This window comes from Sciurus vulgaris (genome assembly GCF_902686455.1).
Source record: "Sciurus vulgaris genome assembly, chromosome: 4".
In the NCBI taxonomy this organism is placed as follows: domain Eukaryota; kingdom Metazoa; phylum Chordata; class Mammalia; order Rodentia; family Sciuridae; genus Sciurus; species Sciurus vulgaris.
Genome location: NC_136464.1, coordinates 48,815,461 through 48,837,150, shown reverse-complemented (window position 1 = coordinate 48,837,150; position 21,690 = coordinate 48,815,461). Strand labels below are relative to the sequence as shown.

The following is a 21,690-nucleotide window of genomic DNA, read 5'->3' as shown; positions in this document are numbered from 1 at the left end:
AAGCGAAGATCGTCCCTTCCCAGGAGGCCTGAGGCTAAGAGGCTTCTCCTCAGCCAGGGGTTCACATCAGATGACCTCGGAAGCCCCTCTCTGGCTCCAAGTACCCATGAAAAGTTGAGTTTAAGAAAACACTAAATCAGGGTAATTATTCATGCCAGGAAATCATTAACCACTTGACCCAGAAGTGGGGAGTAGGCAGGAACCTGAGAAAACGTGTGAGAAGCCACGTGCTTTCAGATTTCACAGGTGGAAAACCTCATCCAGTGTCACGCTGACATTTAGGGGCAACAGTGGGACAAGGACCTGTGTCCAAACCCTCAGCCCAGGGCTCCTTCTAGGGCATGTAGGCTGGACTAGAGCCCTGGCAATGTGACAGAACAAGGGCGCCTTTCTGGATGAAGTTTGGTGACTGTCTTGTCCACTGGAGTACCAGCTCTGTAGATCCGTTTCCTTAGTCTTGGGGACCTGCGCCTGGTTTTGTGCCCAGCACATCACCTGTATTCTATATTGGTTGAATGAATCACTGTTCCTGACATCCTGTCTCCTGGCAGCATCTGAGGGGCTGGCAATGCCATTCTCCAAGACCACCAAGCCTGGGTGTCCATTCCTGCTTAGTGACATGGAATTAAGACCAGGGTTCAAATCAGAGCTCTTCCCTCCTCCTCCCCCCTGACCTTGGGTAAACCATAGGCCTCTTGAAGCCCCCAGTTTCTTCCACTACAAGATGGGCTGTGCATTTAACCTGCCTCCAGAAGCTGCTGCAGCAGGTGAAAGAAGGTGCTTTACCGACTCTCAAGTGCCGTGTCTATAGGAGGAAGGAGGGAGTGTGGGAACCTGGCTGTGGTGGCTGTGTCAACCCAAAGGTTCCTGCTGGACATTGGCCAGTTGCCAGGGTGTTGCTCTCTTGGTGTTGATGTTTGGGGTAATCTGGGTCAGACCAGCATGCTCACAGCCTAGGGAGATGGGGCCCAGGTGCCAGACAGCTCGCAGGAGGGAAGGGGAGGGAGGGAGGATGAAGATGTCAAGGGAGATGTTGGAGAATCACTTTCCTCCTCGAGCCAAAGGTAGAAGGCAAACCAATGACTTCAAAAAGCTTTTTTTTTTTTTTTTTTGGTCTCCATAGAGCTGTTTATCATGTCACTTGTCCTCCAAGGCCTTCACCACTGCAAATGGCCTTAATGTGCTAGTGGAAGCCAGGCACGTGGGGTTGGGCTGGGAAATTCTCACAGATCCATCCATCAGCCCTGGAACCAAAACAGTATTCTAAATGTTTCAGTGGAGGAGGGCATCTGGAATCCTCTCCTGAAAGGGTGGGGGTCAGGCTGGCAGGGAGGGTCAGGCTGTGGGTGGATGTAGAAGGAAAGCACAGGGGTGGGGGGGGGGGGGTGCCACGTTCCTCTGGCCCTCCCAAGTGACATCCAGTTTGTGCAAAGAGGGAGAGGGCAGTGGGAGGCTCAGAGCCAGGGCCAGGGAGGCAGGTGGAGAGAGTCCATGGAGGGGCTGCAATATTAGCCTGGTCCCCAGTGGAAAACAAACTAGAAAGGCCCTGTGTCAGCAGGTAGGTCCCCGGATGGCCAGCTCCCGGTTCCATTCTGTTCAGCAGGTTCTGGTTGGCACTAGCTGCAGTGAGGAACAATGCCCGGATGTCTGTCTGTCTGTCTCTCTCTCTCTCTCTCTCTCTCTCTTTCTCTCTCTTTCTTCTTCTTCTCTTTCCATTTTAATAGAGGGGGAGAAGGACCTGAGTCACTCGTTGAACAGCTCAGCACCATGGAGGCGTCAGGGACTATGCATCCTTGAAAGAGTAGTTGCAGGTGCCCCACAGTTGGCAGCGAGGTGCAGGAAGGCACATCATGCCAGGAGCCCCCGGCTTCCATCCCACTCCTGTCCCACCAATGCTGTGTGACCTTGTGCAGTTCTGTGCTCCACTCTGGTCTGTTTCTCTACAGCCTCCATCAGAGCTTGCCTTCTAGGCCCCACTCAAAGCTGGTGCTTCTCCTTCTCCAAATGCTTGAAGTGGCATTTGATGTGGGTAGTCCTCCCTGGGAGCCTGGCAGCCCCCTGGAGGGCTGGCTCTGGTCCATCCTCTACCCCCGACTGTCCTGGACCACCTGTCAGTTCTTCAAGTGGTGTGACAGGTCAAAGGATGGAATAAACCATGCTGCACCCTGAGTCCTTCGGGGAGGGGAAGATGAGTGCATACCAGACAACCTAAACTGTGAGGTGTCATGCTGGGCCAAGGAAAACCCTGTGCCTCAGTTTCCTTATCTGCAAAAGGGAAGGTTTGATGCTGACCCTCAGCTCAGACAAGGTCTGAGAAGTTCAAGAGAATGACTACTCGGTTATTGGCAGACGGTGAGAACAAATACTGGCTAAGGCCACACTGATGGGGAGGCATGTGGGGCTGAGACAGGTAGACAGCAGGTCTGATGGAAGCATAATGGTTGGCCCTCGGCAGGTGGCTGCAGATGTGGCCTTGAAAGCTGGGAGGGGTGTGTCCCAGGAGGCAGGAAGGAGCCTGTATATAATGCTGGCCACCCTGAAAGGCTCCCAGCATGACTGCAAGACAAGGCATGAGCAGGCAGGGGTGCGAGCCCTGCCTAGAGGCCAGGAGTGTGCACATCCCAGGAAATGTTGCTCTGAGCCCTGCTCCCACCCCAGCAGGAGGCAGAGGTCTTCAGGAAGCAGCCAGCCTGCTCACGCCCAGCCTCTGTCTCCAGTGCTCCTGGAGGCTGCTCCGGAGAAGCACCGGGGCAGGGGAGTGTGCTGCATGTGGAGACCTGGTTCTCATGCCAGCTCTGGCACATCGAAGCTGTGTGGCCCTGAGAAAGCCACCACCTCCCTTTGGAGCTCAGTTTAGTCACTCATAAAAGTGCCAATGTGCAGCTCAAAGGATGAGATTCCCCGTGAGGAAGACTTTAGGGTTGTGAAACCTTCAGCAGCTTAGATGGTCCTTATCCTGGGCAGCTTCCTTCAAGGGCATCCATTTTCCTGTTCTTATGCCCACCAAAGGGGCCCTGCTGAGAGAGATCTCCAAAGAAGGGTACCCCTCAAATCCTAAAGTGGACTTGAGGTCAGTCTAAGGGTGAAGACTCACAGGACAATCAGAGGCCACAGCTCCAGGCTGTCCACTTTGGGTACCACATGTTCTCACACTTGGTAGATGGGGTAACAGGCACAGAGAGGCTGTGATGTACCCAAGTCACACAGCAAGCCAGGCAGTTGGGTTGGGCCACCAGGTGAGGCAGCTCCTGAGGCAGGCTTCTGGGGCCTCCCAGCAGAAGAAGAGGATGCTGGTTGAGCTGGGTCTCCAATCAGAACCACGGGACAGAGCTCTCTGGTGGGAAGTCAGCTTGCTGGAGGAAAAGCCCTGAGGACAAGACCAAGGGCTACAAGGGGTGGGCTCAGAATGGAGGGGTGATTGCTTGGAATACTAGGAGGAAAGCAGAATAGGGGAGCCCTATGTGCTAAGGACATAGTCCCTATCTGCTGGACTTGATCAGACACCCCTGAGATGTACAGGCTCAGGGCTGGGCAGGGAGGGTCCAAATGCTTTCTGGATTCGCCAACAGGTGAAGACTAAATGTACTCCCCAGAACCCTGCTGCCATGGGAAGGGCCCAGTAATTTCCTGGTAGATGGGTGAGCCTTTACCCCTGGAAGTACCTGGAAGTTCATGTCTTCTGCCCCATCGCCTGGTGATGAGTGCAGGGTTAAGACCCCATTCTCCACCTCAAGGCATAGTCCAGGCCTAAAGCCCAATCCTGGTCCCACCTCCTCAATAGGCACAGGATCCTGAGCAGATCACCAAACATTTCTGAGCCTCTTTTCTCCACAGGGAAAGGATGATTGGGGGAAAAGAATGGAAGGAGAGAATTTTCCAAAGTCCCTGGCCCACAGTAAACACTCAGGAAAAGGTGACTTTCTTCCCATCTCTGGAACCAATTCCAGCGTCTCCTGGCTCCTTATGGAGAATGAGGCGTGGAGACACAGAAGGCAACTCTTAAAGAACAGGAAATGTGTGCTGGTCCCCACCCCCAGCCCACTGAGGTCTCCACTTCCTAGCCCAGAAAGACACAGACCATACTCTCCAAACCCTATGTCCCACAGGTATCTCAGGCCTCCCATCACCACCTTCCTCCTGGTCCTGAACTTCCTGCCTTCTGAGACCCAGACCCAGACGTAACCAATTGCCTTTTTCCTTATTTTGTTGATAGATTCTGCAGGGCAGGGAAAGTAACAGCATTGAGCCCACTGGGAAGGTGGGTGCCAGTGGGGCCCAGCATCAGCACCTGCAGCCCAGACCCATGCAGGCCCTGAAGCTGGATCAGGTGATTTATGGGCTGGCACTGACTGAGCAGAATGCATCTCCCACCTCTCAGTGGCTGGGATACGTGATGGCACCCTCCCCTCTGCCTCACCCCCCAGGCTTCCTGACCCAGAGAGGCTGAGGCAAGAGATGGGAGTCTCAGGACACACATTCGTCAGTAAGGTCTGCTCACTGCCAGAAGAACTTGCCCTTAGTCTACAGAAGCTCAGAGAGGAAAGCAACTTGCTTAGGGCTATGCGTAGTCTCTGGATGTCCTGCAGAGCAGGACACTTTGTAAATGAGAGCCAGAGTTAGCATCGTTACCCACTTCAGGCAAGTCACTCAGTCCAGTCTCCTCTAAAGGGGAAACAGGAATAGCTCCTAACTGGAGTGATGTAGGAATTTAATAAGCTAATGCCTATCATGCCCTCACCACAGTACTCAGCACACAGTGGGAACTAAATAAATCATAGCTTCTTCAAAGACCCAGGGGGATCCAACCTGCCCAGTTATCTCCCTGGAAGATGAAGAGAGATAGCAAGAACCTTAGAGTCCAAGACTGGGGACCAGTGTCTCTAGGTGGCTTAAACAGGTTTCTCAGTTTGCTCCCCTAAGTGCCAGGCTTGTACAGCTGGGGAGGGCTGACATTACTACTGGCTCCTTGTCACTAAGTCTTGGTCCTACTTGGCTTCCCTGCCCTCTGCAGCTACTTCCTCCTTCCCAGATGTAAATGCTGCTAGAGAATGGGGATAGGGAACTTCTAGACAGGAGGTTACCTGCATCCCCTACTTCCTGCAGGTGGCCAGCTGTGTTTATTCACTAGGAGATTGGGTAGAAGGTTGAGAGAAGTGGGTATCCTAACTTGGTGGTGGCCATCAGAGGACAGGAATGCTCAGTTGTCAGCTAGGGCAGGAATCTTGCATTCCAAGTCCTTAAACACTCAGAAACTCTGTACTGGGATTTTGGACCTGGGTAGGGGTGGCTTTCTGGTTGTTGTAATGCAGTGGATCCCCGGGGACAACTGGTTCCAGCTACCATCAGTAAACTGAATTCCGACCTTCCAAGTTAGGGCTTCCAGGATTTCTCAGCTACCCTCTCCCATCCAGTGAACTTGGGTCGCTCATTGGTTGAAGAGGGCTCCCTCCTACAGGAATGTGTTTGTATCATGTCTCCCTGTTGTCCCTAGAGGTCTGGAAGTGATTTCATACCACCCACCCTCCCCAGGGATGCTCAGCTGCCACCTGTGGGTGGGTGGGGGAGCAGCAGTGGTAACAGTCCATTCATTCCATGTGACAAACTGGAAGACTGAGGCCTGGAAAGGGGCTCCTTCAATGGTAGAGGAAGACAGAATTTCCCCTGGGAAAATCAAACAGGTATACACACACACACACACACACACACACACACACACACACACACCCGGAGTCCCTGTGGACCTGAGCTGCTGTTCTCTGAACACTCAGGAATTCCAGGCTGAGTTCACCGGCTGTCAGACCATCAGGGCCCTGAGAATGAATTCAGAGCTGGCAAATTCATTTTGCCTCCTCTCTTGTGGTGGAAGGAGTGATCTCTCCGGCCCTAAAGGAGTTCAAGCCGAGGTCAGAGCAGTCCTCTGAAAGATGTTCTAAAATGGGGATCTGCGATGGAGGGAGTACTAACGGCCTGCTCCCCCTGTTGGCCCGGGGTCCGCTCAGATCACCGCCCACGAGGCCCAGGCAATCCGCGAGTCTTCGTGGCACGTCTGCGCTCCCATGCGGACCTCGTCAATCAGGCAGTAGCCCCAGCGGGGCCAAGATTTCTTCCGCCAGCCCCAGGCCCCCGGGGAGACCCCCGCCCGAGCAGCCTCCCGGTGCCCGCCCCCGGCGGTGTCATTGTTCTCTGACGTCACGCTGCGGCCCCGCCCCCGCCCCCCCTCCCACCTTTCCTCCCCACCTCCGGCTCCCCTCGTCCGCGACCCTGCAGCCTCCAACGCCCGGGCAGTGCAGGGCTCCCCCCGCGTCCCGGCCGGGGCTGCGCCCCCTTGCGCTCTCCCCAACTTGCCTTTGTTATTCCAGCTCCCTTCCTCGCCTCGCCTCCGCCACTGCGGCGGCCTGTAAAACGCGGAACGCGGAACACCCGCCACACCTGGATTCTGAACCGGGCTCCCGGCCCAAGTCTCCCCCTCCTGCCCCGGAGGGGAGTGCGTGCTTGCGCGCTTGTTTCCAACCCCCGCGCTGATTATGCTTGGGACTGGGGGGTGCAGCTCATCAGGGATGGGGGACCTTGAGGAAGAGATGTAAAAGGGGAGGGCGCGTGTTTGTATATATATGTGAACGTGAGATTTAGTGCACAGGAGAATGTTTTTGTATGTGTGTGTGTGTGTGTTTAGTGTACGGGGGGTTGTGCATAGCGATGTTTGTGTGTGTGCAATCGCGTGTTTGTGAGTGTGCTTACTGAGGCCGTGTACGCGGACATGTTTGTGAGGAAAAATGTGTGTGCGGGCACGTTTGTCAGTGTGTGGCGTGGTAGCATGTTTGCAGTGCTCAGGGTGGGAGTGAACGTGTGTGCCATTTGTGTAGGAGTTTCTGTGTGAGTGGCAGTGGACGTGAGCCAAAGTGGGCGCGCTCTTGGATGCTCTTGGAGGTGGGTCTGCGAGGGGAACCCCGCGAGTGGGCGCACACAACTGCGCCTCCTGAGTGCAATCGCTCTCCGCCACCCCTGGGGCAGTTCCCAGGCTTGGACTAGAGGTGGGCCCGGGTCTCGCTGACTCCCTGCGAGGCCTTGGGGCATCCACACTTCCTTGGACTGTGTCTGGTGCCGAGGATAAGCGGTGCGCACCGCACCCTGCTCCTTCCCTGTCGTCGGGGCGGCGCGGGGTGCGGTGGAGCGCGCTCCAGCCTCCCTCAACGCCACCTTTGGCGGTGAGGGTGGGGAGTCCTCTTCTCGCCTCACCCGCCAGGTCCCGGGCTTTAGGAACAACCCTAAAATCTCCTCCAGGGAAGGTTTTGGAGATCTTGCTAGCAACTCGCTCACCCCAATTCAGGTACCTGACAGCGCCCGCGGACCCGAGTGCACTCCAGGCGAGGGCGTACGTGTGCGGGGTGGCTAGGAGGACGCCGGTGAGCGGGTAATTTTGGTCTCCTTCCCAATGTGGTCCCTTCCTAGATTCTGCATTTCTCCGCTTCTCCAAACTTGCTGGGGTGGGGGGCGGGCGGGGGTCGTTAGGGAGCAGCAGAGGGAGGTGGAGAAGGGATTGGCGAGTGAACAAGCAGCGGGCGGTAGCGGGGGGTGGGGGTGACGCGGAGTCCGTCAGTGCCAAGAGGGGAAAATCTTGGAGAGCGCAGAGACTGGGGAGAGGGGAAGAAAGAGAGCGAAAGAAGCGAAAGGAGAGAACGAGGGGAGGCGGATAGGAAAGGGAAAGAAAGAGCGCTGCGAGAGCGCAGAGAGAGCGCCAGCCAAGGCGAGGCAAGCAGAGCGCTGGCGGCGGCCGCCGCGGTGCGGCGCTCCGCTCCGGCCTCTAATCCGCGCCGGCTTTTGCGAGCGGCTGTCGGCGCGGGGCCCTTTGGAAATAGAATAGCCAATGTAATCTGACACTTCAACTTGCTCGGCTCCGGGCGAGTTGATTCACTTACTCACCCCCTAACGCCGAGTTCCTTTTCACTGTCTGTGGACATTAAAAAAGCGAGCGGCGGCGGCGGGCGCCCGGGAGAGCAAGCGGCCGGGCGGCGGGCGGGCGGCGATCAGCGATCCGGTGGCCAAGCAAGCGAGCAGTGTCGGCGCAGCGCGGTGACCCCAGCCCCGGCCGACGAGGAGCAGGAGCCGGAGCCGAGCCGAAATCGGCGCCCTCGCCGCGCTCCTCTCGGCCCCAACCGGCCCTACCCGGTGGTGGCCTCGGCGCGTCCTCCAGCGGCGGCAGCGGTGCTCGCAGCGCCCGGTAAGTTTGGGGACTGAGCCAGGCGCCTGTTAGCCCTGAGGCTTCCTCCCGCTCCCGGCGGATACTCGGGGTGCGAGCTGAGTCCTGGGGCTTTTCCCTTAAAGAGTCCGCCGGGGCCAGGCGAGCGGGTGAGCGGCCGCTGCGCGGGCTCCGCTGCACTCCGCTCCTCGGCCGGGGGCGGAGGCCCAGGCGAGCGGCAAGCACCCCGCTGCACCGAGCCGGCTGTGGTTGTGCGCGGGGGCCCGGGTTTATCGGGTGTGCGGGGTTTGAGTTGGGTTGTGAGCGCGCGGACCGGGTGCCCGCCTCCTGCCGGCGCGCCTCCAGCCCTCTCTCCGAACACTCGGGGGCCGGGCTGGACCTGGATTCTGAGGAGGGAAGAACCGGGGCTACCGCCTCGGTCTCCCTAGCCTCCTTTGGGGGAGACGAGAAGTTGTGCGCCTGAGAAGCTCCAGGGAAAGCGCCGGATTTCAGGGTGACCAAGGGTGGTGGCGTTAAGTTGTGCATCTGAATTAACAGGGAAAACACACTTTTGTAAATGGGAGGTGGGGGCGCGGTTAAGTTGTTTGTGTGGGAATTGCCCCGGGAACCGCGGCGCGCGGCACGAGCAGGGAATGCCGAGGGGTATGTGTCGGGGCTTCTTGTGGGGCTTTGGAAGCCGGAGGGGCTTTCAGGCCAACGCCTGGACGGGGCTGCCCCAGCCAAGAGGGGAGCCCAGAGGGAAGATGTGCGTTGTGTGCGCGCGCGCGTTGCAAATACGAAAGTAATTTCCCCGTGTTCTTTCTTCCTCTCCGTCTCCGGCGGCGGTGGCCCCGGGGGAGTGGGAGGCCGGCCGGGGCGGAGGTTGAAGGGGCCGGGCCGGGGCTGGAGCTGGGGTCGGGGTTGGGGGCCGGGCTCTGGAAGCTTGTTTCACATTCCTGGTGTGTGGGTTGGGGTGAAAACTGGGGAGCGCGGCCTCGGTGTCTGGGGCGCGCGTCGCCCTCTTGCCGGGGACATCTGTCCAGGAAGCCGGTCGGACGGGGAGAGGGCGCGGTGCAGAGGGCAGGCTCTCGGCCCCGGAGCGGTGGGGGCGCAGGCAAGGGGCGGCCGCCTTCCCGGCCATTGTGCGCCAGCAGATTTTCACGGGAGACTGCCCCGGAGCCGCCGGAGAAGGCCGGGAGCCGGCCTCAGCCCTGGGTTTAAAAGACACTCCAGGAATGTAAACAACCCGGGCGGGAGGGCGGGCGGACGGGAGCGCGCCGGGGCAGCCCGCCCGGGCCCCCCACCCCTCCCCGGGGGACAGCCCGGCGGCAGGGCCGCCCTGCCCTAGCCCTCTACCTGCCGCAAACTTTTCCCTCCTCCGCCTTCCTGTTCCATCTCGCCCCTTCAGCGGGTGCAGAGCGAGAGCCTCTCCCAGGCTGGGGCCGAAAGCGCCTGGCACCCCGCGCCCTACCCGGGAGGCCTGGCGGCAGCGTCCCTCCTTCGGTGTCTGGAACCCGGGCTGCGCCTGCCCGGGAGCCGCGGCTTCCTGGGCAGGCAGTGCCCGAGTAACTGGGGCTCGGAGCCTGCCCGCCTCCCTCCCGCCCTCCCTCCCGCGGCTCCTTCCCCCGCTCTCCCCCTTCCCCTCTCCCCTGACTGCTTTTCCAATGCCCTGACATGAGGGAGGAAGATTTAACTTGGCAGCCCAAACAAATGTTCTCTCTGAGGTCCTCCAAGAAGCTGGCGGCTGGGCTGGCGGGGTGAGGGCACCGCTCGGCCATGCTTGCCTTCCTCTCTGCTCTGCCACGGACATTTGGAGCTCCCTGGGTGGACAGCCCAGGGCATGGGAGAGTAGAGCCCATCCCTGGAGATTTTAAAGGGCAGTGGGCAGCGCCCTGGAAACCCCTGGTTTGGCTCTACAGAACTGTCCTGCTTTAGCTGGCTCCTGGTACCAAGGGTTTTTTGAAGGATTTTCTTGAGCAACAGTTTGTCTCCTCCTGCAACCTGGGAACCGGGCCTGGTGGACCAGAGGGTTAACTAGTGCAGTCTCCTCCTCCTCGTGGGTGTGAGGACAGGCTGGTTACACAGGGCAGGGCAGGAGGCCAGAGGCTGTTCCCAGAGGTGCCTGGGTTTGCTTATTATTGTTTTTTTGAAGGTACAGATAAAGGGACAGGCACTGTGGCTGCAGAACTGGGCAGCTTGTCTGCTGGTGAATTCCAGCTTGGCTTGGCTGGTTTGTGTGGTGCCCGGAGCCTTAGAAGTTGCTTGTAAGCTATGTGGGAAGTTTAGATCAGGCAGCAAGCCCCTGGTTTTGTTTGTCTCCACCACTTTTTGAGGGTCTCCAAGGAAGGGACACACTCCTGGGTCCCTCCTTTGCCAGCTCCCTGGCCCCTGTGCAGAGGCTACTGGGGTTTATGGATACCCAGGAGCCTTGTGCTGACCTTTCCCTCTTCAGTTTGAGGATGTTGAAACACCAGCATCAAACAAAAGACACATTGAGAGCCCTATCTGCTCCGGAGCACGTGTGACTTTGGCGGAGGGAACGCACTTGGAGGAGTTGGTGTTTTCCTCTGAGTTTTATGATTTCACTTGGGTTTTGTTTTCCCCAAAAGGACAGAAGCATCTCCTGTCCCAAATCACGAGGTTATGAAATGCTGTTTTTTCGTGTAAATCTCAGAAGTTTAGACTTGGGAGAGTTGGTAGCCATGGTGGTGGGGAGGAGCTAGAGAGTTTTCAGGAGTTGGATGGGTTTTTGAGGCATTCAGAATCCAGCTCACAGAGACTTGGGAATTAAAAATTGCTGGACTTTTGAATAAATACCTTCGTGCAGAACAGGGTTACTGGATTCTTTATGGGGACAAAATGTCCCCTTTTCCTCCTAAGAAAAGCAGGGAGGAGGATCCAGGAGCAAAGTAAAGAAAGACCCAGAAACTGGGGTTTGGCCACAGAACCATAGTTCCCCCGCCCTCACACGCACACACTTCTTAGCCACAATAGCAAAGCATTATCTCCATCCCTGGTCCCCATAGGCATAACCCAACATAGGATAGGTGTCCACACTTGGCTCATTCCAGAAAACTGCAGGGGGAAGGAGAAGTGCTGCAAACTTCACTTTTTCCCCCTGATTGACAGGGGAGGGGTGGATAAGGAAGGAAGATGCTTTGAGGTCTGCGTGTCCTGAGAATCTGGGCACAAGAGAACCTGCATGTGAAACCATGGATACAGAGTTCTCTAGTCTTGCTGAGGGGCTGAGGGTCCAATGAATGTCTGTGACATGGGTCTCAGAGTAGACGTTGCTGTAAGAAATTGGGTACCAACAAGTTTATTTCAGGGAGGTTCTGTGGGCTCTCATGGATGGAACCAGGAAGTAGGGCCTGCCAGGTTGTGACTGGGTCCCACACAATTTCATTCATAACTCTGCTCCCATGGGCCCTGGCCCGGCTCCTATCGCGGCCACATCTTTATAAGGTTCCTTAGGTTTTCTGTGGACAACAAAAGCTGGGCTGCCATAATTACCCTGGACGCCAGCAGCCTTGCCTGGTGACTGCCCTGACCTCACAGCAGGACACGGTGCCCTTTACCCAGGCCCTCTGAGTGGGGACTCTTTGTCCTTAAGAGTCCCTGAGGTTGGGGGAGGGCGACAGCCTGCCTAGGCTGAAGCTCCAGGAGTGAGTCTGAGGCTGGGCCTTACCCTCAGGGATGAAGGGAGGCTCAGAACAGAATCTCAGGCACAGGCTCTGGGTGAGTCCACAGCCCATCATGATTCTGTGGGTCTTGGCATTTCCTGGGGAGATGCCAGAGAGGAAAAGCTGTTAGGAGGCCATCACTTTCTGGCTACTTGGGCCAGTAAGTTTATTCAGCTGATCTGTGATATGGGCTCAAAGGCAGAACTTCTACCATCTCACTTGGTGGCCTGGAGAATGAGGCAGGTACATGTATGCACAAGAGTCCCAAGCACATGTCCCCTGAAACCTCAGCAGGCTCTGGAGCAGAATGGATAGAACACAAAGGAGCTGGATCGGGGGTGCTAGAAGCATTTTCCAGAGCCGCTCACTCATCCATGCTTAGCTCCCTGGCAACTGACTGTCCAGCTTCGGCTTACATGCCCCTGTGACAGGGTGCTCACCACCTCTGGCAGAGACTTCTGCCTGCCTTGCTTGGCTGTGAGTGTCACCATGCCTTGCCACATGTCCTCTGGCAGTCAACACCTCTGGACCTTTGCTCTGGGCTTGAGGTGCTGGGGTTCCCCCAGACCACAGACTCATTTTTGTCTGAATGATCATGGGTTCAAGGCCGGTGACTAGGCAGGTCATACTGACATGGGATCCGGGGATATCCTTGAAATTGCTGCTGTCATCCTCTAGTGGGGAAGCATCTGCCTGAGGGGCTCCCTGTCATCTGCCTTTGGGTACCAGGTTTGCCTCTTGGCACTTTCCGTCCTTTGAGCTGATATGACAGGGAATGGTCATAACAAGGGTGGGATTGGGTCAGGGGCCAGGCATGGATCCCACTGAGAGTCAGCATAGTGTGAAGACTGAAGCCTGTGGAGACTCACAACTCGGTACGAGAGCCCTCGCTCCTTAGGAGCTTGTGTCCAGCACAGGCAGGAAGATGGGTCTAAATAAATAATTAACCACTGCCAGCTGGCCACCTGCCATGGGGCACATGATGACAGTAATAATCACAGCCTCTTTTCTTTGTATGGCACTTGGTGGATCTAGAAGTGATCTCTAAATGTGTGTGACCCCAATAACAACAGTGTAAGCTAGCTGCTATTTGGAATTACCCCCATTTAAAAGAGAAGAAAACAGGTCAGAGAGGTCAAATGACTTGTGAAAAGTCAGGACTCAACTCTAGACCTTACAGATACCACTGAGCCAGAGCCCCAGATAAGCTGGTTTGTGCGTATAGAAGCTGGTGTGGACCCCAAAAATCAGGAAAGGAGGTTAAGCAGGAGCTGTTCCCAGGAAGGGTGGAAGAAGGGTCTCACCTGTCACCCTCCACCCATCTGGCAGCACAAGATCCATGCCCCCAGATTCACCCCAGGACCTGACTCTGGAGCAGGATGCAGAGGGGCTTCCAGCCCCTGTCCCTGTGCAGACCAGAATTCTCCCCTGGGCTGCTTTGGTTTCTGTTGATACAGAGAGCGACTTGGACTGCCCCTCCTCTGGCTGAGGCAGCCCTGAGGCTCTGTGAGGTGGCTGTCCTGTGGGACCCGTGGGTTTTGTTTGCCCCGTGGCCTGCAGCCATGCGTCTGGATTTCTGGAGCTCAGCTGAGTGTTACCTTAGGGCAAGGCTGCAGCCCATGGGGCAAGACAGTGGGCACCTTCCCAGGAAGCCCAGCCCAGCCTGGCACACCTGTGCAGGTAATGAGTGCAGCCTGGAAGGGCCCGGGGCTTGCCCCTCCCATCCGGCCCAGCTGCTGGGGTTACTACAGGATTGTGCTAGGGAGGTTGGGGTGTCTGAGCTAATTAGATTTCTTAGATTTCAACGCTCCCCTAATCCTGTTAGCCAGGCTGTAATTGTAACCACTTCAAGGTTTCGGCCGTGGCAGGCTGTTGAGGACAGACGGTATGGGGACTCTGCTCTGCCCCCGCCCCTGCCCTAGACAGCCAGCTGGGGATCAGGGACCACTTTTCTAGGTTCCCCCATGGTGGGGGCTTGAGTGAGCGTAGGGGGATGTTTTTCTGTAGCATCTCGGCATCTTGGGATTTCAGAATAGACGTGGTCCTCTGAGATCACCCAGATGGAGCCCCTGGCAGTACACAGGCCTTACAGCACAAAGGGGGAAACTGAAGCCCACAAAGGGACAGGAATTGGCTGAGGGCCTTAATGGCCAGTAGTGGCAGTGCCAGTGGTCTGACTGTAACCCTTGTTCCTGGAAACTTCAGAGCAGATCTAGAAGTCTGAGGAGCTGGTGGCTCCAGAGACGGCTGCCCCCAGATATAAGGGTTGAGGGGCCCCATTTGTCCTCAGACCTGCTCCCTAGCTGGCAGTTACCTATCCTATCCTATCCTCCCTTCCCGCCATGTGTGTCTTGGTGCCTGAACACACACACGCGCGCATGCACACACACATGCACACACACACACATACACACAACTCTGCTGGCCGCCTCAAGCCTCCAGCAGTCTTTCCCAGATACTCATCCAGGCCAGTGCAGATCAGGAAATAGCGAGGCTACTCAGATGGGGAAGCATATAAAAACACAATCTCTACTTTCAATGATGGATCTTTCTTCCAAAATATTTGGGAGTGTGTGGTGTGTGCATGTGTATGATTGCATGGAAACTGCACCCCCTCCTTACTCTCTCTCCTCCCCTTTGCCATTCTTATTCCCCCTATCTCCACTCATCTACTCACCTGCCAGTAGCCCCACCTTGTCCTCTTAGCTCTGGAGCAGTGAGGACAGATTTCATGGAGGCATCCTTCCATCATTGAACCTCCCTGTCTCTGAGCTTTGAAAACCTAAGCATGTAAAATTAGGGGCACTGTTGGGTTCCAGCTCTGGCCTTTCTTCTTCTAGTCCAGGAAACTGAACCTTAGAAAGCAATGATCAACTTCATCCAAGGTCAGCAGCAAACGGAGCCGGAGCCCAGCCTGGAACCTGGTCTTTCCCAGCCCATTAGTTCATTAAACATTTATTGAGCATCTACTGTTGGCCAGGCACAGCCCCTTAGATGCTCCCGAGTGCATACATAAATGCTCTTCCTGCCCTGACCGGGGAGCCCAGCTGAATCTGGGGAGGGCAGGGTTTGCCTCTAAACTCTCGTGGTAGACTAAGGATGGAACATTTTCTGAGGTGCCTCGAAGTCCCCTGCAGCTCGGGCAGGATGGAGTACTCATGGGCAGCAGGTGTCGGTGAAGGCTGATTGCCTTGCAGATGTGAGCAAGGTCAAACGTGATCCCTCTGGGGAGGGTCTGGGTCTCCCATCTGCCAAGGCCTGGCAAGGCCCAGAGAATGGGTCGCTTCCTCTGCCCACACCCCAGCCTTCGTGTGCTGACTCTGTCCTTTTCAGGGCCAATGGCTCACTCTTGTGTTCTTGCTGTCACTTCCTCTGTGGAGGGGGAAGCAGGGAGGGAACCTTATCTCTCTGCCCCAGGAGTCACCTGTGTCAGGCTCAGGTGACAATGAAGGAGGAAGAGCAGGGGGAGATGTCAGTGCCTGGATTTTGCCCTGTCCACAGGCTCCTGCACGAACTCCCACCCCTGCTCTCTGGTGGACCTTGGCCACCATCAGGAAGCTCAGCACACAGCTCCAGCCAGGCAGCGGTGTCACCGAGTAGTGGGCAGGGTCCAGGTACCTCTGGGGAAGAGTGCTGAGATTTTCTTCTGGTGTTTGCAAGTGGGAAAGGCCCTTCCGAGGTCTCGTCCACTCTTCTGGTTTGCAGGTGAGGAAACACAGTGCCCAGGGAGGTGCAGGGACCAACCACAGGTTGAACAGCAAGATGACTTTTCTGCAACAGGGCGTCTCACCTAGGGGCTGCAGGGATGGTTGGGAAGGGGTAGAGTGCACCACGGATGTCGCACTTGGGTGTTTATACCCTGGAAACAACTTGCCATATGGTAACAGAGTGAAAACTTCATTTTAGGCTCTTCTCGGACTACCTGGGGTCAACTCTCAGCCCACCCTTGAGAACTGTAGGAAGTGGGGCAGGTTGTGTTTGATGTCTTGGACTTTGGGCTCCACCTCTGTCAAAAACTTACTCTAACAAGAACTCACATACTTCCTTCCCCGTAGGTTGACCAAGTGGAGGGTGTGCAGTGCCCCAGGTGTCCCAAGTACTCAGGAAAGGCGGCCTTCCTCGCTGTCAGGAACACTGCTCCCCCTGCCTCACCTCCAGTATACTGACTGCTCAAGGTCGAGTTGCCTCAGGACCATCCGAAGCGTCCTGATCCATTGTCCACAGTCTCTCCTTTGTAGCCCACTGACATCCCAAGTGCATTTTCATTCAACTCACTGGGAAACCTCTTCCCCTTGGAGAAGTGTTTCAAAGATGCAGATCTCATCCTGGTTCCTGTCTTAGAACTTCTTTTTCCCTCCCGTAGACTGAGGTGGGTGAGGATGTGACTTCCCTTTTGGCCTCTTCCCGTGTGAAGGATCACCAGGGATGGCCCAGGCTTTGTGATCTGTGTATACTGTGCAGATCGGATGTGAAGGGGACTGACTGTGGGACCGTTGGCTAGTCTCTGACCCCTCTGAGCCTCAGTTTCCTCATCTGACAATCATGTGCTCATCTCTTGGTTTCCCAAAGTGGGTTCTCAGGGTAGCAGAGCATGCCCCCCTCTCCTGGGACATTGTCTACCCTGTTTGCCTGCCAGGGACGTCTTGGAGTGGAAAGACTTTTGCCTCACCCCATGCTTCCCAAACCTACAGGTTACTCCTGTACCCCCTTTGTTATGCAAAACCACTATTGGAGATACCAGTGGAACATTTTGGGAAATTCTGGGCTAAATGCTCTGATATCCACAGAAACCATCAATCCATGGATCCTTTACCTGCTACACAACCCCCTTTCCAGGGGGAAGGACCAGGACCAGCCCCTGCTGCCCCCACAGACCTCCCCACAGCCTACTTTCTGAGCAGTTTTGCCAAGCTTCTAACCGCCCTCCAGTCTCCATCACTTTCCCTGGCCTCCTTTTCTTTGTTACTAGACCACAAATCTCTCTGTGGTTGGGCAGTCCCCAGAGCAAGGCCAGTTCCGCAAAAGGGTAGGGAACCCTGCTGTGTCCCTCGAGGTGGACCTCCATGACTTGCTGTTCCACTGGAAGGGCCCATACCTGCCTGCAGGGACTGTGGGGCCCTGTACCTGTGGGCACACCTTTTTGCAAATATGCAGTTTTCTGGAGATGGTCCACAGCTCTCTTCAGGTCCTTCAAGTGTGGACCTGGAAGCAGTGTCAGAACCGTGGCCCTGGTCCCAGGCTCTGCAGTCCCTGGCCCCAGGTGGCATGGCAGTGTCCTGCCGCTGCTTTCCTCTTCCCTCCACGAGCCTTCCGTCCGTCCCACTCAGGCGTGACCTCTCCAGCCTGTTCTGAATCCAGCTTGACATTTTCCTGATGAGGAAACTGAGACCAGGGGAGGGGAAGGGACTTGACCGAGGTCATTGAGAGTGGAAGTCCTCTGGGATCCAAGACTTGACATCGGGTCTGGGGTGGCCCCTGTGGATGGAGGTTGACTGGCTGTCAGGTGTGGCCTCCTGGGCCCGCGGACCTCACCATGAAACCGCCCTGTCTCATCCTCTGTGAGATGTCAGGTTTCAGTGTCCCCAGAAGGAGCTGAGGATTAGGGTGGAGGAAGTGCCCTCCCACACCCTCCTCTAGGAAGCCTGGGCGGGGCTGGGTTAGGACTGAGCTCCTCTGGGTCAGGAGGTCAGTTTCAGCCTTGCTGGTGGCACCGCCTGTTCATCCTGCCTGGGTCAGTGTTCCCTCCATGGCTGGGGGCTCCCTGAAGTTGATGCAGACCCCCCTTCTTCATCTGAGGGCCTTGCTACTCTGACTCTGAGCCCTGCCCTGGGACCTCCTCTTGGTGGCGTGGACAGCCTGGCTCCCGTGGTGATGGCGGAAGGCTTGCTGCCTCCCGGGCTCATGGTACTAATGTCTTCTGACTGCTGGTTCTGACCAGTGCACAGGTTACAAATGAGGGGACTCCTTGGCCATCAGTTCCCTGGTGGGTGTGCATGGCCCACCCGAGCTCCAGGACCCCCTTCTGTCCCAGATCCTGGGCAAGAGCAGAGAGCTCCGGTGTGCTTCCTTGTCCTGTTCTGGGAGACAGGGCTCCAAGTTCTGCACCCATCTGTAGAAGGTGGCTTCAGGTGGCCTGGGCTGACACGAGCGTTCTGCTTGTACCTGCTCTGCAGAGCTGGCCCCTTCAGGCAGAGGAGTGGGCCTGCTTCGGGGATGCAGTCCTCATGGGCCCCAGAATTCTCTGGGCTGTACTCCTTGTGGATGGCCACCCTCTTTGCTATGCCCAGAGCTGCCTGGGCAGCGTGGCCCTGCTACTCCACACACTTCCATTTCTGGTCTTCCTGGGAACTTTGATTCCCAAGACCACAGGGACCTTGGCAGCTCCTTCAACTGATGCCAGTTATAAATGACTTACGCGCTGTGGGTAGCATCCCCACGGAATGGCTTATGCATTCTCAGGGATGGGCTGTGCCCTGATTCCTAACAGCCCCTTCCATCTGGGAAGTTCCACATGATCTGGAGCCTGAAAGGCTACCTATGCCCTGGTTCTCATTCCAGAACCATGAAGACTGTGGTAGCTTCTGTTCTCAAGAACTTCCTCCTGTACTGTGCACCCGGGACTGCACGCTCAGACACTCCTGCCTAGGCTGAGAACAAGACTGGAGTAGGCCCGGAGGGCTCTCTGGAGGAGGTGGTTTTTTACATCTCTGGACCGCCTTGTTTTTTCTGCCTCTGGTAAGAGTCTGGGCAGCTTGGAGATGTCAGATCTGACTGGGAAATAACCTAGCTCAGGTCGTGAGCTATGGTAGCAGGCTGGGGAGGCCCAGCAGTGGGTCACTGGGGCCCCAGGGGAAGACCGTAGCCTGGCATCTGCTGATCCAGCAGGGTCAGCTGGGTAGGGTGGTTTGGGAAGACAGTATGTCTTCCTGGCCCCTCCTGGTGTGCTCATGTGTCACTGGAACTGGAGCCCTTGCTGGGAGGTGGGGAAGCTGTGAGTGACGCTCCCTCCCCAGCGTGCCTCTGCCCTGCCCTTCTGTCCAGAGACCTGGCTCTCTGCAGGGCATGCTGGATGTGAGGGCAGAGCTCCTGGTACTGCCTCATGCTACGGCATCACTTGGGGCTGGTGTGAGTCACGTGCAGGGCGGGCCCTAGCATGCAGGACGGCGCCACCCATTGTGCAGTGTCACTGTCAGGGAGCATGGTGGCTTATTACCATGTACAGTGATGATAATGTTAGTGCTGAAAGGCTGTGGAGACATGCAAGCCAACCCCTCATTCAGCTCGTCCCTGGAGGGGACAGTCCCTTAGCAGAGCTGGAACTAAAACCCAGGTGCCCCAACCATCCATCCAGTGCTTGACCTGTGCCCTGTCGCTCCTCGGAAGCCCTCTGCTGGAGCAAGGCACCACACAGCTGTAGGGAGAGGTCTCTACAGCTGTGGTAGATGACTGGCCTGGGACTTTTACCTCGTCTCACCCTAGGGGCGCACCCGAGAGCCCTCGCTCAGTTGCCTGGCCTAGTCACCACAGGACGTTGCCTTGGCCGGCACCACGGCTTGGATTTGTGGCTGTAGTTCCAATCTGGTATGACCTCCTAGAGTTCCAAAGACCCAAAGATGCCCAGATTGTTGGAGCAGGAGGGACCTGGACAACTGACTTACCTCATCCATTTCTCATCCCCATTTTTACAGATGAGGAAACTGAGGCCCAGAGAGTGAAAGAATCAACCTGCAGAACTGGCAAGATGCTAGGTCCTCTCATTCTTGCGAAGCCTGGCTTTGCTCTGCTTCCACCCACTGTCCCCTGAGGCTGTCTGGGGCCCATCCCAGGCCAAGTGCTCCCAGAACTGAGGGACCCTGGGCAGAACAACCATGGCTCTGTTCCTCTCAGGACTCTTCCAGCCCTCAGGCCAGGTCCTGCTCCCCTTTGAGGTCTGGGGTGCCCGGGCACAGGGAAAGCAGTGTGTGTTTCCTGCTGGCAGACCCTCTCGCCAGCAGAGAACAGGTTTCCTGACTGATCTCAGGTCCCCAGTGCTCTGACCCTGGGGACAGCAGTGCCTGGAAACCTTCTGTGCTTACCATTGCCCGGCTCCCCAGGAAAGACAGGCTTACTCACTCATTCACCGCGTTCGTTCGTTGAACGCCAGGTGCTGTCGCAGGCTGTAGGGACAGAGGTGAACTTGACTGAAGCTCTGCTTACATTCAAGTAGATGAGACAGTCAGTCAACAGCTTACTGATGTCGTGAGTTTTGGTAAGTACTTGGAGGGAAAATAAGTCAGGCTAAGGTGCTGGAAGAAGAGATGGGTGGGCTGTGAGCTTCCTTCCATGGTTGTCAAGGAAGGTGTCTGTAAAGAAGTGCATCTGAGCAGACTCCCTGGAGAGTTGGGGGGTGATCCCTGTGAACATCTGGGAGAAAAGCTCCGCCTGCTCTGGGAAGGGCAGGAAGCCGGTGTGGCTGGAGGAGGTGCGAAATGTCAAGGATGGAGACTTTCTGATGTGTCCTCTAAGATCCTTCTGGCTGGTGAGCTGAGGGCAAACTGCAGGGGACACGTGTGGCAATAAAGTGGCTTTTTTTTTCCGTGTTGGGGATTGAACCTGGGGCCTCACGTAGGCTAGGCACATGCTCCACCACTGAGCTACACCCCAGCCTTGCTGGGTGATGTTTTGTGTAATCCTGGATGTGTTTTGATGGTTGACTGAGTCTGAGCCCAGAAGCCCACTGGGACTGAGGGCGCTGAGGCTGGGAACTCTCCTGTCTCTGAGTCCCGGAAGACGGAGTCCTTTTTGCTGCTTTCCTCTTGGGCTACAGCTCAAGCTGCCCGGATACCAGTTGGAAAAGCAGAGGCGTGGAGAAGTGTTCCTGGTACCACTGTCTGAGCTTGGAATGAGGGCGCTGTGCTCCGTCTCCGTTCTCCTCTCCAGCTGCTTCTCTTCCCTCCGCCCCCTGTGCTTTCGTATCCTCTACTCTGTGCCATAGTTGTCTAACATGTGAGTTACTCTCAAGCCCTGGGCCTTTGCACAGACCAGTACCTCAGAGCCCCACAAGTCACCTTGGTAAACTCCTGCTCATCCCTACGAACCCAGCTCAGAGCTGTCTCCTCTGAACTCCCTCCCCTGATGCTCTCAGGCCCTGAGGATTTCTTCTCCACTAAAGTTTCTCTACATCGCGTCCCTCCCTTTGCCTGGGATCATCCTAGTTGAGACTGGGACTGTGCCTCCCTTCACTCCCCTTCTTTCCGCTCTGTGTCCTCACAGCCTGGCCCCCCAGCCGGCACAGAGGAGGGAACAAAAACATTTCGGTGTATTCCTGGAGCAGTAGCTGGTTACTATGGAAACAAGTAAGTGTTGCAACTTCCTGAACTTGAGGTTGGGGTCAAAGAAGGCAGCACTATCTTGGTTCCGCAGGATCAAGCCAGAATGACCGAGCTGTGGTTCTTATCAATTCAGTCACCTTCAGCAGGCCTGTTCCCATTCCCGAGCCTCAGTTTACCCATCAGTAAGATGGGAACATTGGTTTTGCTGGGTTCTCTGCCCTTACATTCCAAATCCCACATGACCTGACCACAGGCAGGCTGTTTACCCTGGTGAGCCTCAGTTTCCCCATCTCATCCATCTCTCTTCCCAACAAGATACCTGTCTGAATCAGGTGTGTCCAGAATTGAGTTCCAGCAGCCTGGCTGAACATGGGTAACTTACTGGGATTTGTGCAACTTGCAGGCGCACACAGAGGGAAGTCCCAACTGGATGGCCAGGATGGCGGCAGGTGGAGCAGGGGGGTGGGGAACTGGGGGAAACCAGGCCAGCCGACTCTGGTCTGAACCTGCATAGGTCCCG

At 56.5% G+C, this 21,690-nt stretch overlaps 1 protein-coding gene across 4 annotated transcripts in view; it reads left to right on the top strand.

Annotated features, from left to right (window-relative positions):
- The first annotated feature begins 7,905 nt into the window (after positions 1-7,905).
- The window catches only part of ZMIZ1 (zinc finger MIZ-type containing 1), a 218,767-nt gene continuing 204,982 nt past the window's right edge, over positions 7,906-21,690 (top strand). For all 4 annotated transcript variants that reach the window (XM_079136063.1, XM_079136065.1, XM_079136066.1 and 1 more), the window contains exon 1: positions 7,906-8,218. The gene's annotated coding sequence lies outside the window, so the exon portion shown is untranslated. The remainder of the gene's footprint in view (positions 8,219-21,690) is intronic.